Below are 13,713 nucleotides of genomic sequence, written 5' to 3'. Positions count from 1 at the left end.
CTTCTTTACTCGACGTTTCGGGCTCGTTGCAGAGGCCATTATGAAACATTATATAATAAAGATCTAGTCGAAGAATCTAGTGTATCACAAGTTTTGTTTTGTTACGCCAAAGAAGTATAACTTCTAACGCGCGTACATAAGTACCAACACACACCATTTTTTTTATAAATGAAATCATATCATATTAAGTAGGTACGTACTAAGTACATACTATTGGCTAAAGTCACAAAATACAATGTTTTTAATTCAGCCTATACGATTAGGATCTTAGATAAGTCTATTAAAGATGTACATATATCCTAATGAATTGAACATGCCGAAAGGCGAAATCCCACTCGATCTAATCCTATGGAATAGCACAATAATCTCATCAGTTAGTATTTAAATTCAAATTCATTCATTGATTCATTCATTCCAATTCATTCAAGAATCCAAATGTCATACGCACACTCTACGTCTCGTTAGTGCGTAGTATTATTGAATATGTGTCTATTATCTTGAGTCCTTATGAAGCTTATTATTTTAGAGCGCGTCCAGAAGAAATTTCTTCAATGTCTTTATTTTAAGACATATTATAACTAAAATAAATGAAAATATAATTAATATTAAAAATTTAATATTAATTATATTTTCATTTATTTTAAAATGGAATTTTACCAAGTAAATGCTAACTCAATTGATATATTATAACTATTTTCCTTTTAACAATTCGTCAAATGATTATTTTCCGATTGCCTTTCTACAAGGCATGCTCACTTCTGCTCTTGAAACATTTTTGCCTGCTATCACGAGGGATGCTTTCTAATCCTGGCGTCCTAAAGAATTTAAATTTATATGCGCCTGTCAATTAATTACCTACGTCAGTGCTTTCCAAACTTTATGTTACTACGCCTCCCTTTTTAAAAAAAAATCTTGGCGCCCCCCCCCCCTTTATTTCATTAAATAATACAGACACCTTTTTAAATGGTCAACAATGTAAGTACTAATACAAGAATGAAAAAATAAATAAACAAGGTTTTACTACTTATATTATATTCATTTTTAAATTAATTTATTTTTCATGCCATGAATGTGCTTGTTTATTAGCAAAATCACAACTATTAGCGAGGGTTGCAAGACTAGTAAGTGTGCTCCCTAAAGACATAGACATTTTCAATGATGTACTTTGCATTTTGTTTTTGAAACTTTATTGTATCAAATTATTTGTTTTTTTATTATTATTATCTTCTTCTCTCTTGTGAGAGTAATATTTGTTATAATGTAAATCTCATGTTGTAAACGTCCTGAATTTTGATTTGTTATGTCCACAAAGTTTTGTTTTCATAAATTCTTAGATTGTATTAATTATATTTCTCTATATCAGGCATGTCCAACTTCAAGTAGGCTTGACCTACCACCATTCATTATATCTCATCGACATTATTTAACTTATTTAATGTTTAAGGCTTACACGGGTATTAGGTTGTCATCGCGTGTTAATCATTTTTCGGAGTAATTATTTTGTACTATTTTACCGATTGTGACTGCAATTTCTTTAAGGCTATAAAAGGCGATAAAAAATTTCAAAACTTAATTTTACGAATATAACAAAAAGCTAAAAGCGCTGTAGGTGTTATCTTTTTTGTTAAAATGAGGTCATATTAAAAAAGAGTAACTATTCGAATACATTAAGGCTATACTTCAGCTGGCGCACTGTCTAAAACGATCGTGACTGCGCGACGCGAAGATTGTGCAAACGACGCGCGCAGAACAAAACATAATTTGTCATAAAAATTCAACATGCGTCCATTTAATGTTATGTTTATTGTTCTATTAGTAATAATAATAATATATTCATTGACATGTTTTCTTTTTCAAGTAAATGGGTAACGTTTTTAGTGATCTTTACACGATTTAAGAATTAATTCCCCCGACGCCATCACAAAACAAATTGTCGTGATCACAGCTCGACTTTCGCTCTCTGATGGGCGACGAGTGCGTCCAAAATTTCGTCGCACCTATAGTTGAAAATTATTTGCCGTTTCACTGAAGTATGCTCTTAATGGAATGGATGTGCGATCGACGTGTTGGCCATTACTGCTCTATGGAAACCGAGCATGATACATGGATCGACAAAGTTTTAAGTCCATATAATCATTAAGAATATGAATGGGTATAGTTTTTAGTGTACCAAACCACTCCCAAATGTATGTGTAGGTAGGTACTACCTTGTCATTATACACAAACATGTGTACCAAGCTTCCTGAACGATAAATGGTTTCCATTTCTTGTAATGTTGCTAAATACACTATTTCTGCATACAGGTATTTTCTTTGCTTAGCATGTCTGCTTTTCATTCATTCCTTCACGTTCAAACGTGTATCATGTGCCTGCATATTTTGCTAATATTAAATTAATTATCTTGCGATGTGGGCTTCAAAATCTTCTGCAATTAAAAACAGCTTATCTTAATCCAAAATTGATGCGCGAACGCAACATATTTACACGAGGGGTTGAAGTAATTATTTACCTTATATCATAAGCATGAATAGCATTTACATTTTACACTAACTTGATATATTACAAATATCCTAAGTTTAGTTATTTTAATCGTTTATATATATTATGTATTATCAGTGTAATATGTTTCTATAGATGCACAATGATGCAAAACGGTAGAGATTTTATAATATATGAAAATAAACATGAAAATGATTATTAAGTCTAATAATTAAATTAGCTTCCAATTCGCATGAACTCATTTTGCATTTTATTGAAATATAACCGCGTGTGTTCTGATTTTTTTAATTTAGAACTGCACTGAGTTAACACACCTCCAAAAAAGAAGGTTTTTATAGGTAGGTACAATGAACCTACACGTAAAATCGCATATAACAATACCTATCAATACTAATATTATCTAAAACAGTGATGAGCTACATTTTTTTTCGCATAATTATTTACACACGACAATAAAATCTTATTCATTTTTCGACATTTAAAAAAATCCCTGCAGAACGCCTTTAAATTATTCTGGAGGGGGAAGGGGGGGGGGGTTGATGTATAATTCTATATCAGATATACCAATATAATATCGTTGGTATATTAGACAACTGTCTTCTTACTTATTGTGTGTGTTGGAAACTTGGCCATTGATAACCGAAGATTAAAAAATGATTGTCATTTTTCATATGCGAACCAGTGGATGTTTCGATACTGCAGTAACTGGACATCAGGAAAATGTTGTCTTCTCTCGGTATGTGGCGTATTGGATAGTTCTTTGGCCACGCTATTGATAAGAAGACATTTTAAAAGTTTGAAGGGTGGCAAGGAACCGACGGCAGAAGATGTACCGTATAAACGAAATAGGACGGTCAACAATGAAAGAAATCACTGAAAAATTTCTAATGCCTGTAGACCGGGAGTTAGCAGGGAAGTGAATATACATAGTGGACATACCTGGTTTATAGTCCTGCGGTGATTTCAGGATGACCAACGTACCCAGTTACTCGGAGTATGTCGACGAAAATTAAAAAAACACCAACAAACCATTTCATTGTTTACAATGACAAGTTAATCAAATTTTAATACATTGATTCCCCACTCAGTATAACCACCCTTCCCGATACTGTCACAGAATATCTTGGTATGGAATATAATAATATTATCGCGCGGGACTATTGGGATAATCGCGCCCCAATTTTTAAAATTGGAACATTGCTGCTTTCACCTTTACATTATTATTAATTATTACTTTAAATTTTGTATTATATATTTTTTTTAATATCGTCATAAGCTAGGGATATTATACCATGAGCTAGGGGTTTCAGATAGGCGGTTTTATATCAACACGCCTAGCTTAAAACCGTAACGTTTATTATATAGCTGTTACTTTTGCTAGCGACCGAGTTGCGAGTTATCGCCGTTTGTAACTTAGTGGGCGAATTGCGTGTCTGAAGTAAACGATACATAAACCGTTTTACTTGTCGATACTAAACCACTGTGCTACGGGGTGTGTTGCGATTTTCAACTAGTCATGATCACTGCTTTCATTTTTTGACATATACATATATTGTTTAGTAGATTATTTTCGGTCAATTCATGGTCAAAATATAGGTACATTACATTCTTATATTTTCATTAAAGGGCCAGGTGATGTACCTACTCATCATGCGAATCAATATTTACCCAGAATTATATCCTACAAAGTATTCCGTGATATAATAAATTAAATGCCACAGATTTCAATTTTATACATTTAGGACTGGAAACGTTTGTTGAAACATTTAATTTTAACATGCAAACTAACTCTAAGGGCTTAGGTGTGTGACAAAAATGTCACGGAGCGCTAGAAATGTATGTAAAATATTAATAATCACAAAATAATAAAATTATGTTATCTCTTACGCATTGACGAAATATAAAGTTTATACTTACTGAAATTTTAGTGTTTGTGGTACATTATAATATTTTATATTCAATATAACTTCAAGGAAAGCGGAAAACAGTAAATCTAAGTGTTCTTCCTTTATTATTTCCATTTGATTTTACCGGTTAATATCCCCTTGGCCCCTGAGTTTGCCCCACTACTGAATGAGAAAATATTATTGAAGACGATATAGTACATATTTCAAAAAGTTTTGTACCTATTGTCGAACAAGAAATTCTCGTCCACGTGTTAAAACTGTGAACTAACAAGCCCCTCCTGTGCAATTAATCGCACTACCGTTTTCAGATGAGGTTCATCCCCAAATTTATCATTTCATTTTACGCTTCCGTGGTATACGGATTATCAATTTACGTGATTTGTTGCTTTTTATAACAAAAATATGTTTAAAACGATCAGGAGTGATGTTAGAATTATTATTAGTAAAATTTTGGTTTAATGCGAAGTAATAAAGCAGTCGCATCTAAAAAGAGTCACTGAGAAGTCTATATGCGACTACATCGACTTCCTGTTATCGACGAGATCTTGTTGACGGAGAGTATGTAGTAATTAGGGAATCCAATCCCGGGATCCCGGGATCCCGAGCTATTTTCGATACCTATGAATCCCGGGATTGATAAACATAATCCCGGGATTTCGGGATTGATTTTTTTATCAATTTTTATGGAAAATATAACAGAAAAAATACTTTTAATACAAAATGTACTGTTCGGTTATACCGGAGGCAGCGGAAAACGCATTTTGAAAATAGCCGATAAACTGGATTATTTGTTAGTTTGGGTTAGTTTAGGTTCGGTTAGGTTGGGTTAGGTTAGGTTAGGTTAGGTTAGGTTTGGTTAGGTTAACCTAACAAATAATTCAGTTTATCGGCTATTTTCAAAATGCGTTTTCCGCTGCCTCCGGTATAACCGAACAGTACCAATAACTACATTAGAAATAAACTGAGTTTGAATGAAGTTTGATGTGTAGGTTGCCGATTCATTTTATTTTTTCACATAGATTATTAAAAATGAGAAAGATTGGTAAAAAAACAATGCTTCGCACTTTTAACAAAGTAATTCCACTATGATATCATACGTTTTACTGCAGTTTCATATTTGGCTGACTAATTAGATTTATGAAGCGGAAAGGCCATAAGTACGCCATGATTATTTGCTTTACTATTTTAAATCTCGCTGATCTATTCATTATGTCTTTACTATCAGAAATAGCAATCTCATATTAAATTCACATTATTATTTATATTACAATATTATTTACTCCATTAAACTTGTGTATTTCCAAGATTTAACGTATACAATATTAACAATAAATGTCTTAAATAGTATAAATTATACTAGATTTATTTTTGACCGATTTTATCAATGTTATTTGTAAATATAAAAATTTTATATTAACAATGGAAAAAAATCCCAATCCCGGGACCAGTCCCGGGATCCCGGGATTGTCAAATTGTAATCCCGAAATCCCGGGATCAGAATTTTGGCTCGGGATTGGATTCCCTAGTAGTAATGTCGAAAGCTAAACCCAATGTTAAACAATCAGCGGTAAGTCTATAGATGCAACAGCAACATTATACGCCAATTGATAGCGATAGTACGTTATTTACTTATTCCCCATCCTCAAAATGAAAGCTCTGCGTTCATGTCACATTTGCCGCCTATTTTCGAAGAGCTTTGCAAAATAGAAGCTTTTTAACTACAACATAATATTACATACCCGACATTAAAAAATATAAGTGCTTGGTACTGAACATAGTGTAAAATATTTAGCGGCCATAATTTTATGTATTCGAGAAGCTTTACTGCGAAATGAGTGCCTACTAATTGTAAGGGACGTGCACATGTGTATTTAATTTACCTTTCCAATAAAATAAAAAATCAACATATTCCGACAATTAACCGCGCGAACATTTCACGCGCATACAGATTCACAATTAGGTATATTAAAACAAATATTATTGGACATTTCGATAGGTAAGTATTGAAAAACACTAATAATCAGTATGATACTACAAAACAATACTTAATTATATTATTTTTGAGAAATTTAAATAATTCGAGTTGTTTACATAACATAGCCAGTTGAATCAAGTTTTCTTTGTATTAATTTCCAAATAATGCAGCAACCAAAGAGTAAACAAAGAAATGGATGAAGAATTAAAAAAGAATTAGAATACAATATAACATATTATTTCATCTTCGCTTAATACCTAATTATTGTCCGCACCGGTTAAAATTTCTGTAACTGAATATACGTACATATATTTCTTTTATATAATCTACTAATTTAAATATTGATAGGTACTATACCAAATATATTGAATTTTCCTTAAAATTGAGTCTTTTGTAGCTTCCTTATAAAAATCACTGAAGCAAGATCCAGTTGGACGTAAGTACAATATTTGTACAGGAGTTGAAACAACAAGCAGGATAAACCTGAAAGTGTGTATGAAAATAATTACAAGATAAAAAGAACTTTTTATATACAACGTTTTTAAATTTTCTGGTGAATCATATAAACTTGATTTGACTAGCTTAAACGATCAAAAAAAATTGTACTTGATAGAAATAATACTGAAATGTCATATTGATTTCCATAGTAACGCACGTATATATTAATATTAATAATTTAGTTGCTAGGTCACACTTAGCAACCAATAATAGTTTTGCTTTTTAAATAACTTTTCATACAAAACAGAATTAACTGAAAATGAAATCAATTCTACTTAAAGATGGCTAAAAGTATTAAAAAAATGCATTGGCATCGTGTTCTGATATATTCTAAACGTTTCAAATGTCTAGCTAGTCGGGAAGTTAGTTAAAAATCGATTGAAAGATTTGTACCGGACAAACAATCACCGGACAAATAAGAATACGAGCTAAGAAAAACGTTGTAATTAGCGCAGTATTGTCTGAGTTACATACTTTTTTGCCACATTGCAATATGTTTAGACTTCATCTCTCCACCCTTCAAGAACATTTTCTTTAACATCTTTGTTGTACCTATATTATTTTCTAATTGCAATTTGCTAAAAATATAGTAAATACATATTTTCTCATGTCCTAAAAACTTTTGCATACCTAATTTATTATTAGTTCATACTTAATATTGAACATTGATCTTGTGCGTTGTAAGCCGAACGATATTCTATATAAATTATGCTTCGTCTATCTTTGCATGCGTAATCAAACCGCAGTGGACGTCATTTTCATGTTGGGTATTTTAGAGTAAAACTAAGGAAAGACAGGTTTCATATAATATTTTATTTTGACGGCGGGTAGGTCTGAGCTCTGAAGGTAATTAATTACGCGTCATTTATGGGGAAAACTTTCCTATTAACATCGCTGAAGATTTTAGACACATTAGCAAACTACGAATCATGAAGTCCCTAAAGACTGCACGGTTTATCGTAATTGCCAATAGAAGCTGACTAAAATGGCGAATCTCGCTAATATTCAGTGACGCGGTGAAGGATCTCCTGGGAAAAGAGGATGTTGCTTACCAATCGACATAATGGCGGTATGCAAATGATAAAATCGCAACGCCGCAGGTAATATAATTTTAAATTTCGATCAATGCTTTGAATCATTTCAAGGATTCATAGAATATTTATGCTGGTTTCACTGCAGATGTGATTTGATTTGATTACTTTCGTCTTGTCTTCTTACGAATTTTGAATATTAACTGCTCTAGCTTTTTTTGAAAAAATATATTATATTGTATTGTTTTTAAGTTATAAATGTCTCAGCGAATGTTGACTGTACACGTGCATGGATTTACTGGCAGTAATAGTGTGTATATCTAACTATCGTTACAATAACTGTTAAAAGTCCTGACTGTCTCTCCAATGTCTTTCTTCAAGAGTGAGCGAGACGCGATGTTGTCATTTTATGGTTCTGTTTGACAGGTAGTCAAAATCAGTTAACCTCAAAATTCGTTCGTAGTTCGTTTTTTTCCGGCAGGTTCGTCACGATCGTTCTTCTGCGCAGGCGCAGATCGCACAATTCTTAACTGTCACATGAAAATTCAGAAGCTTTCAGAAGATTCATGCATTCAATATTGAAACTGCAGGATAATACCATATTTACACGTATTTACATTTTCTTGTTATGGTTGCGATAATACGTACTGTCAGCAATAAATCCATGCACGTGAAAACGGGGTATTAATCACAAATAATTCAAAATGATCGCAGAAGTCATCAATCACTACACACACTAAACGTTGTACAGTAACACACTTTTTATTGAAATGTGATGTCTGTTCATCCGTGTTCTATGGATGCAGAAATAAAAGCCAAGACGGCAAGAGAGAAATAAATATTTACCTTAGTTGGTAGCCTTAATGCAATTGTTGAACATTGGCTACCGCCTACCACGTTGATCCTCAACATTGTTGTCATATAATTAATAAGAGTTTTCTAGACAGTGTTCCATCTTATATCAGTGGTTTCCAATGTTTTTGACATTGTTCGGAATTTATTAAAAAATGGGTTGGGTATACCTCCATTTAATGAAGCTACGATTTAGATTCTTGCTAAATGGGTAAACTTATTGAACTTTACTATCTTGCGCCAAAAACCTTATGTGAAAATATGTAATTATGAAGAATTATGGAAGCAAACGACTACTACTTTATGAAAATAAATCCTTATTTATCACTAAGGATCGTGATCATTATGGAATAGGTACTGTGGATTTCTGGATCAGTTTTCTCCTTCGTTCAATATCTGTCAGAATTGTGATGGATACATTATCAGTTTACCAATGAAATCCCTCAGTTGACCACATCGCCAAATTTATACTGTGTATTTAATTTATGTACTTGTACATTGTGATGTTATTTTAAAATAAAAACAAATATTTTTTTAACTTTATTATTAGTTACCTTATGTATCTAAGTATCAAAATGCGATCCATTGCGACCACTCATAGAAGTCTCGTGACCCTCACCGGTTGAGGACTTCTTCTGCAATAGTTGTTGTTTTAGCGAACCGGGCTTTATCTAACTGAACAACATTCAAGTTACTGATTAGTGATTATATACGTTAATTATACAACATTGAACATGTACTCGGTAGATGGTAGAGACAATATCATAATACGCTGAAAGGAGGGGACATCCACCCAGATTGTTAGTTTTTAAAACGATCTCTATGGAATAGTACAAAACTCTTATCAATTAAAATTCAATGCCATTTTGTATACGCTCAATTATTAATTTTCTAATGTTGTTAACCTTAGGTAAATTATTCATAACATTGTTTTTGAGTTTACTTTAATTGTACCTATTCTTTATTTAATTTAATTAGGAAGTTCGCATGATGCCAAGTGACGTTTACTGTCTTAAAAAAATATTCCTCAATTGTTTCCACTGTTTTGGCACTTAAACGTCATATTACAGCTGTTTTCTGTCCGCCATTTAAACCTTGTGACATTCGAAAATGATCTAGCTTGATAATTATTTTAAAATATGTCGACTGTTCCATTTTCGATTTTTCCGTACTTACATTATTTTACGCAAGAGCATACCTGTGTTGCTGTACACGCCGTTATCATCTATTTAATAGGGAATTGTATTATAATGATTATAACCAGAAGTTTCACAACGGCTGCTAATGCACACTGATATGCGTTATGCGTCCCCATCAGTAATCCGGAGGCAGGACTGTTGATGTTGGGTCATTTCCTTCTCACCCTTTCTGAGAGCCGTGCTTTTAGGCCCGCTGTTAAAATTACCGAATCCTTGGGGGTTAATTGCGTCAGCGACCCGTGAATAAAATGAGTTTTTTCCGTTTCTTTTTCGGTCCGTGGTCCGGGCTATTTGTAACAATTGCGGGCTGCGCCTTTCTGAATGGCGTTTTATACTCTGCCGAATGGGAGGGCGTTTGAGTGACACTGGTTTACTTTTATCATGTTGAGTCTTTTAAATACTTTTAACATGGTTTTCCGCGCAATTTTTATGCTAAGTAGAAAATGTGCGCAAATGTATCTTTATTATGTACCTACCTACTTTCGCTAGCCCCGGACTGCCGTATCACCTCGCTTGTAGTTGAATATTCTACTATACTTACGTTAACCAGATTTAGGAAAAATCTGGTTACTGACATCTTTAATGATATCAAAAATGCATTTTTTTTATCATAATTATCCAAAATTTTGTTTTAAAAAATATAGCAGTTGGTAAGATTTTTATTAGGGCCGTGAGTTCCGTCTTTTAACAGGGTTGTTGTTTTTAATAGGTATTCATTAATTTTAATATTTTTTGTTACAATCTGCACACCGCAATAAGTTGTAGTTTTAAAAGTTACTGTACATATACCATTATAAATCGTCAAGTGTTCGAATTTAGAACTAAGTTCAATATAGTATCATCATCATTAGCCGGGGTCAATCCACTGCTGGATGAAGGCCTCCCCAAGCTTTCTCCAACTCTCTCGGACCTGTGTCGTTCGCTGCCACGTATTTCCGCCGAACTTTATCAGTTCGTCAATCCAGCGGCTTTTAGGGCGACCCTGTGGCCGTTTCGTACCCCTCGGGTACAATTGGATGACGGCATTTGTCCAGCGGCCGTCCTTTCGGCGAGCAATGTGCCCCGCCCATCTCCATTTCAGCTGTTTGGCAACGTCTATTACATCGCGTACTCTTGTCTGCTTCCTAACCCATTCGTTTCTCTTACGGTCCTTTCGCGTGATGCCCAACATGCCTCGCTGTGTGACTCTTAGCCTTTGGACATCTCTCGTGTTGAGGGTCCACGTCTCGCAGCCATACGTGAGCACGGGTAGCACACATTGGTTGAACACCCTACGCTTAAGACATAATGGTAGGTCACTCTTGAAGATACTATTCAGACGTCCGAAAGCACTCCATCCCAGCTTTGTTCTTCGAGCAATTTCATCGTGCATGCTTCCGTCTATGGACACCTTCTGTCCAAGATAGATGTAGCTGCTGACTTGCTCGAGTTGGGTATTGAAAAGTATTAAATGCTATGTCAAATGTTTGCATGTGGCGCCCTCGCTTAACAGACAACTTATACTGGTGGATATATGGAAGCAAATCTAACAAAGTCAAAAACCATTAATAAAAGGTTTACGGCTGTTCTGTATTTTTTCTATGCGAGATGAATTCATATTTTGTAGGGAAAGATAAATTTAACCATGTGAAAAATATATTTTAAATTGCTTATTGCAAATGTCGCAATAATCCAGAAAATCGATTTTATAATTCAAGTTGGACGCATAGCTAGCTGAGATAACTTAATTAGTATCAGTGAGTACATTTTTTTTAATACCAAGTAGAAATTATTAAAGATACCTAAACTTTACCGTAGTTATCAAATATATTAATTAAAAGAGAGTTTCTTCTTTTATCGTAAAACAGTACTTACGTAATGTGGGACTTTATTGCATTTGCTTTTAATAACATCAATTAAGTAAAATATACTTTAAGATGTAGGTAGGTACTATCCTAATGCAATGGAGTGTCTCCAAGTGAAATAATTAACTCTGACCAATAAACGTGAATAATTTAAATTTCCCGGAGCTGTGGATTCTTAACAGTCATGTCCTTAATTATCGTCGCGGTTCCATTCCATCGAACGACTCATCCTCGAAGCCCGTCTTGGTGTAAGCACATTTACGTCAGATTAATTATTCATTCACGTCAATTAGCCTCATGGCGTTCCCTCCGTGCTCTGGAGCAGCGTTTGTCAAGCCGTGGCTCACCAGTAGGCCGCAGAACTTCTGCAAGTAGTCCCCCGGTACGGCTGGGGAAAATATTATACTTTGAAAGTTTCGCGCCCAAAGGAAAGTAGGATTGGTATGAGGGCAATGATACTGTTAATGTCTTGAAATGTTTTATTATTCAAAACGACAGTGTGTTAAAGAACCATCTTTGCTGTTGGAGCTTTTTGATACATACGAAAGTGAAGCTGTACATATACATTATGTACTAAAGCTTATGATTAAATTGGTAATCATTATTCATTCGTGGACTTTTTACCTGGGAAACACTGATAAAAATCTCTTGCATTGTGGTCGTTCAATTCAGTTTTTTTTTTATACAATTGAATAAATCATCATTATTTAAAATACTTACATCAATTAGAACTGCTCAGACGCATATTTTTGAAAAAGCACGATTTTAACTTGAACGGATTCCGGCAAACACGTTTTATGATCGATGCAGATTCAAGTCCCGGTCAATACCTGCTAATATGTTTTATAATACGCATATTACATTATAAGCTAAATTTATTGGTTAATAAATAAATAAAAACATTTCAATTAAACACCAGATTTAGATGATCACGTCACATTACATACATACGTATCCAAAGTATGCCAATTCAGGCCGCCATTTTGTGTTTATATTTACACATATTATTATGCTAAGGATATTATTTTTTGAATACTTTGTTACCAATACAACCGTAAGTAATAAAAACGTTAGGTATAGAATCGCGTGTTGTAATTTAAAAAGTACGTATTACCCCTTCTATTATATAGTTTTAATATTCTAATAAATTGTCAAAAGGGGGGCATTCAAAATTAAAGTTTGTCAACTTGTTTTATTATGAACGAAATATTCATTGAATATGCCTAATGTCGTATCAGACTTGATCTCTATAGATTCATTAGCTATCGGAACAAAATTCTACGATTTTTATAGAAGTATTTTATTCCCATAATTTAATTACAATCGAGAGCAGTTTTCTTCTGTTAGGTAGTCGCTGTATGACACTGTAACAGTTATTTATACTTTTTTTAAATATTACCTACTTATACCTATTTAATATTGATGTAAATGGCGGTGGTTTGCGATCCATAGATACTGTAGTGTGGATGAAGAGCACCCCTAGAAATAATAAATGGAGTATCTACAACTACGCATTTATTATCCAATTATTTACTAATATACTTATTCTAAACGTTCTATAGGTATATCAATAGAGTATCGCAGAGCTATAAGACCTTAATCCCACGTATTATTTTATAGGCTGCCCCAGGGCTCGAAATGGACAGGAACGCACCGGAGCGCCGTTCCGGTTCATAAAACCCCCAGGGTTATCGCTCCATATCGCGAAAATATTAATTTGACCGTCTGAGTTAGATATGTCATATAATTAAAAAATGTGCACACTTTTTTTTTTAAAATACATGTACAGTTAGATATTATTGTTGATATTTTCGAAAAGTTATCGAGCGTTCCGGTTCGTAAAATTTTCCATTTCGAGCACTGGGCTGCCCGCCAAACTTCAATTAGTTACAAAGCTCAAAAATAATA

At 33.6% G+C, this 13,713-nt stretch overlaps 1 protein-coding gene across 1 annotated transcript in view; it reads left to right on the top strand.

The window, feature by feature from the left end:
- LOC147064130 (fat-like cadherin-related tumor suppressor homolog) overlaps positions 1 to 13,713 on the top strand; it is a 1,128,183-nt gene that overhangs the window by 193,278 nt on the left and 921,192 nt on the right. The gene's annotated exons all lie outside the window — the stretch shown is intronic.

The sequence above is a fragment of the Rhyacophila brunnea genome, unplaced genomic scaffold, assembly GCF_057557595.1.
Source record: "Rhyacophila brunnea isolate RB1 unplaced genomic scaffold, BYU_Rbru_1.0 scaffold_8, whole genome shotgun sequence".
NCBI classification, from domain to species: domain Eukaryota; kingdom Metazoa; phylum Arthropoda; class Insecta; order Trichoptera; family Rhyacophilidae; genus Rhyacophila; species Rhyacophila brunnea.
Note: the sequence above shows the minus strand (reverse complement) of the source record. Positions and strands in the feature narration are given on the sequence as shown.